Consider the following 6000-nt stretch of genomic DNA (forward strand, 5'->3'; position numbering starts at 1 on the left):
GATGGATTGATACGGCTTGAAACGTGTCTCTAGTGTTAAGGTCAAAACTTCTGCTTTTCTTCACAAGCCACATGATTTTTAATGGCTTTGTCCTTCTCTTCTCATGCACTTTGTGCAGCTCTTAGTAATGTTACTGGAGCAATGTCAATGAGCCAGAAAGTTAAAACAAAAAACACTTTTCTCCTGTGTGACACTACAATGCAAATTAAGATTACTGTTTTTTTCTCATTTTATATATATCTAAGGTTATTTATTTATATCAAGCAATGCAAGTAAAGTTTTCTGGAGTTTCAACAACATTTAACAAGCACTGGTTTTCCTTTTCACACCTCCAACCAGTCTGGACTGGAGTACAGTGTGGATGAGTAGTTAACCATGAATTGTCAATCAGGAACGGGCAGCGTTAGCAGCATTGCCAGGTCTCTTGTGTGTATGTAGCCACACAGAGAATAATAGTCTTCATCCACAATGGGTCTATAGCCCAGGAATGACTGGCTGACTCATGTGGGTCAAGACCTGCCACAGGTGGGGGATCCCAGACTGAATGAACTCACCCCCCGACGGTAGGCAGCCACGGCCTCCGCACCCCTTTTCACCCGCTCGGGACACCTGCACTGGATACAAAAGCCATCCCTCTCCGATTCTTTTAGGGCATGAGCAGACAGAGGGGAAAAGACGCGAGGAGGAACGGCACAGGGGTAAAAAGAAATGGGGGCTGGATGGACTGAGGTGGGAGGTGCGGTGGGGTGGGCTGCCTCAATCGTAGCCATGCGGAAACAAAGTAACACAAACTCAAGCCACAGCAGGGGAACAGCTGGAGCACACAGGGACAGCTGTCTGGGTGGTCCCAGAGAAAGAGAGGGTGTGAGCTTGTAGGAGAAATGAGCGAGAATGAAAGACAGAGAGCAGGTTTGGGTTTGGGGTAGATACGGTGAAAATGGAGGCGATTCAAAAGAGGCAGGCCCGGGAGGAAAAGGAGAGGCTTGAAAACAGTTGAGGAAAGCAGCTATTTGTGAGTTATCCCTGCAATTAGGCAAATCAATACAAAATCCATATCTAATTACTCAAAGATTCCCCGCTACCAATCACAGCAGAGTATCAACTTAAACCACTTTTGTGCAAAACCAGTGAAAGAAATGTGATGAATATTCTGTTTTCCTTCGCTTGTTAAATCTGAACTGGTAAAATTCATAGAAATATTCAAATGGACCATCAAACAATTTCATCGTCTCTTCTCCACGTTTCCAATGATTGGTTTATAGGTGTTCCACTTCCTACAGCTGTTATAGAACAACTGAATTTATCAACAAAGTCACATTGTTTATTAGGAACCCAGTGGAGAACCTTCCTGCAAAAGAGAAGCATTCCTTTGTAAACAGTCTGACAATATATTTCTGTGCTCTTTCCCCTCCAAAGCTTATCACACCAACAGGGTTTACATGAAAAAAAGAAAAATGAAGGTAAGTCATGCAGGAGGTCCTGTACATTTGCATATCCCCTGGGTGCATGCTGTAATTTAGCTACATATGTCCCTTCCCTAATAGGTTGGAGTTGGCTTAGCGCTGGGCTTGTGTTTTTGGAAGCGACCTTACTTGATTGTCTGTTCGGATTCACGGCTCGGCTCTGATTTGCAATTGAAAGGCATGTAATTGTACTTGAACTAACTGAATAACTATAGGTTTCTATAAAGGGGGTGCATGAGGGCTGAAAGGCTTTTTTTTCTCCATGCTAGTTTTTAACTAGTCATCCCTGAGTGTCACCTCCTCCACGGGATGCTATTGTTGTTGCCTGCGCTGCTTTTTCCTGACGATCACACCGGTGATCGAATGTGATGAACAATTGTACCAAAATCTAAACGTTTGGCATGTTATTTCACTGATGTCACTAATCTTACAGTATGTTTCTCATGACGGTACATAATATATCAGACTTAAACAAATGGAAATGTATTCATGAGATGCATTCTCTTATTCTGCTCTAAGTTTTACATTCTTTTTTTTTCTTTTTTTTTTTCCCCCCGAATCCACTGAGACCCTGACAATGTGAGCAGGGCCGGTTACATCACCAAACAAAAGCTACCGTAAACTCAGGGCCTGCTAGTTCCTGGTTGTAGCCAGCAGCCTATCTCCTGTATTTGACTACTTTTAATTTTCCTCTCAAATGCTCTGCTGTATGACTGTTACGGCTGCCTATGTCTGAAAATGCATATTTCACCGATGCAAGGAGTCTCGCGTGTGCTAATCCCAACTTGTTATCCATGACATCAAATCCAATTTATCCAGATTTAACATCAATTCTCTGCTCGGTGGAGAGGAAAAGCACCCGAATATGAATATGATTTTTCTTTAAATCTCTATTAATAATAACTGTGCCACTTGTGTAAAACAGTTAGCACTTTTCTCATCCACTGATATGAAACAAGATTAGGGTAGCTAAAAGGGTAATGAGAAACCCTTTTGCTTTATTTTTTTTTTTTCCTTTCAGAGGAAGCCATAAACATCCTCCCTGTAATAACGAATGGTGATTATTCCGATGATATTAATTATCATTACTTTCAATTACTACACCCAGCCAGGCCCTGCCGGTTATGAGGGCAGCTCCCTGCGGAGGAGCCGCCACCCGCCGCAGTACATTCATTAGCTGAGCCAAGTGATTGCGTGGCTCTCCGTTTCTCCCCTTCTTCATTTTACTCTTTCTTTTTCTCATTTTTCTTTAGCCTTTGTCTCATCCCGGCAGTTTTTCCCTCTCAGCTTGCTTCTTCTAAGCGATGTCACCGAGTCCAAAAAGCTCACATACTGTCAAGGCGAATGAATGAATGAGGTGAAATGGAAGTTAATTGCCGAGAGATCTGAGATGAGCTATGAGCAAATGCGAGGCACAGATTGTGCAGATCTCTCAATTCTCCTTCGCGTTCCCTCCTCCTATTTTACTCCCCTCTTCGTTCTTTTCCCATCTCATTTCATCCCAACAGTTCTTGTCGCCGGTCCTTCGCTCAATCTGTTTGCTTTTGTCTCTCCCCTTTCCACTCTTGCTCACTCCTGACATGAAACATCCATTTCCTCCGCATGAAATATGGAGAGGGCTCTCATGAATTGTTTACAGGTTAGCAGCATGCACGCCTCCAGCAGCACGGGGACAAGCTCAGGTTTTTCTGGAGGGGGTACAGTGGGAGAAGCTAAAAACACAGTGCAGTAGGCAAATTAGCCCCCCCAAAAAACTTTTTGTCTTCTGACTGTCCAGATCTGCACCGACTCTTCTGAAGAGTCCCAAGTCAGTGGTCATGCAGGGTGTATGGATCATACCCTGGGATGTTCACAGTGTATATTCTGCCACATATCCTCCATAAATTCCACAACATTGCTGTGTTGGGCTGGATGTGTTTTACTTGTTGAGTCAAGCGTCACAATGACCCAAGGCAAACAGACAGAGTCATTAAGAGCTACAGTATCTTCAGAGACAAGAACAAGGAGTCCTTCAACAGACGGGGGACAGAAGTTCTCCAAGATTTTCAGGGAACAACTTACCTAGAAAAGATGCACGCAAGTGTAAACTAATTTCCATCCCTATTTTCTCTGCTATGTAAATATGTGTCAACTCATTGGTATTTGCAGCACGCATTCCAAGACGGGGGGTTTAATTAGCATCAGCGCTCCCTGTTTCATGACTCTAATTGCAACAAGATGCTGCGAGTCAAAATTTACAGCAGCTCAACCCGGAAGTTGGAAAAAAAATAATGGAATATTCACACAAATCAATAGATTAGGACAATGGCTGCTTTTAGAAGAAGATCTGACGTTGTACTCTGAATGGCCCACCGTCGGCCTGCCCAAAAAGATTCGAGAAGACAGGATGAGGAAGTGGGCTGGTGCGGTAATGTGATCGGTCAGATGGTTAGGGATATTTATCTGCTGGGTCTCACTGGACGAAACACGGCCTGGTGAGTTGGTTAATTTTCTTCTGATGCGCATGTGGATCACGTCAGCGTGGCACTGCGGGGATTTGAAGGATGGATGTGGAAGCATCAATTAAGATGTACTTCAGTGAGGATTTTATCAGTTGTGTTTTTTTTTCCTTCCTTGGGCCTAATAGCTTGTGATTGATAGTGATGAACTTGAGCATGAGGGGTGTGCATTTCAGATGGACAGATAGAGCATTTCGAGAGCTTGCTGTCTAAAGTGCTTCACTGCAGCTTGTGCACTTGTGGTTATAATGGAGTGCTTGGGAGCCACACCACTCGAGAGACTGTGTGGATATATTATTAATCCGTTACTTTCGCTATTGCCGAGGAACACCGGACAGAAAAAGTAGTGTTGTGGTGGCGTCATCCCTTTACCTGCGTCTTTCTCTCTGTCTCCTCCGCTCTGTCTCTGCCTCTCTCGCCCTGTCTCAGTCACTCAACCTCTCTCCCAAGACTGTCTGAGGAAAAGGAGCTCTGAGAGGGGAGGAAGAGATGATCAGATCAATATTGCTCTCAGGAAATAGGCTTCCATTCTCTGACTCCCTGTGTCTCCCCTTCTGCCGCTCCCTGTCTTTTGTATAGCCAGCTTGTCTGACCATATCATTGGAGCATTGTGGCCAATTTCACAAGCAGGCCAAGATAAGCAGCCATACTCAGCATCTCGGAGTGAGTGTGTGACAAGCTTGACACATAGTTCCCATGCACCGGGTGGGGGAGGAAATAGAAAGTGAAGCAGTGGTAAAGACAGTGGAAAACGTCTGTTTCTTAATGTCACAACTGAGGTTTTTCTAGCAGGTGTTGTAGTGTAGTGACAGCTACCTGGTAAAATCAAATGTTCATACTTTTGATTTAACACTGGTATCTTGCATTTATGAGGTTTTTTCTCATGTAATCAGTCTGCTTGCATGAAGAATACGTTCACCGTGTCAAATGCTTTAAAAGTATGTGGGTTTTTTTGTTTTGGTTTTACTTCTTTGTAGGTCTTTTTTTCAAAGCACTCTGGTCTTAAATTCTGTTTTTATGGTAATTGCCATTAACACTGACTTGTTTTTCCTTAATAATGAGCCGTCATTGCTCCCTAAAGTGCAAAACATGAGAGTCCAGGCAGACATTCTTTGTTGTAAAAAAATCATCGTAATAACACCCTTCAGTATACTAAAAGAAAAAAAAAATTGATTTGCATGCTGCTCGTGCCTTTGAGGTTTTTGTAGTTAAATTCTAATTAAGGTGACACGGCGATGCAGTGGTTAGCACCATCACCTCACAGCATGGAGGCCAGCTCTGAGCTTGGGTCTTTCTGGGTGGAGCTTGCGTGGTCTCACTGTAACTGTGGGTTTGATCTGGATACTCCAGCTTCTCTCCACTGTTCAATAGGCTACGATTTGCCACGGGGCATGGGCAGGGTGGAACCTCCTCTGCTTGACACTTCCCCTTTTCTACTGGACCAGCTCTATCAAAGGGAAAATACTGTGACGTCTACGGGATTCACTTAGATCCTGTATAAAGCATGGCAAATTGCATGCTCACCAAACTAAATTGCATTTTCAGCCTGTGTTTAATATGCAGGTGATCAGCTAAGAATAAAACCATGAGAGACGTTACGTCCAACCAGGAGAATTCAAGCGATGGTTTTGTATGCATCGGACCCAGTTTACACGACAAATATATCGTTTCTGTGTTTGTTACCTTGACTTCACCACGGAGTGATGGAATTATGGTATCAAACATACTGGAGCGTTGCAGCAAAAACAAAAAAAAAAGGGACAGTAAAAAAAAGGACCAAAAGAAGATTGGGAAAAAGATCCAAGAAGGGTGACAATGCAGAAATATCTTACAATAAAATCCACAAATAAAAATCCAGTGGAGCATCCTTTTCAAATGCATTAAAAACAACACTGTCAGACATGATCCTGTTAGAGCAGCTTCAGTCTGTGTCTCAAGTTTTCACCCATTTCATACACCCAGACCTACGGGTACCTTAAGGTCTCAGATTTGTTCGAAAAAGAAACAGTAAACACTTTGCCAAACTACCGATTATGGAT

The sequence above is a fragment of the Lipophrys pholis genome, assembly GCF_963383615.2.
Source record: "Lipophrys pholis genome assembly, chromosome: 17".
Lineage (NCBI taxonomy): Eukaryota > Metazoa > Chordata > Actinopteri > Blenniiformes > Blenniidae > Lipophrys > Lipophrys pholis.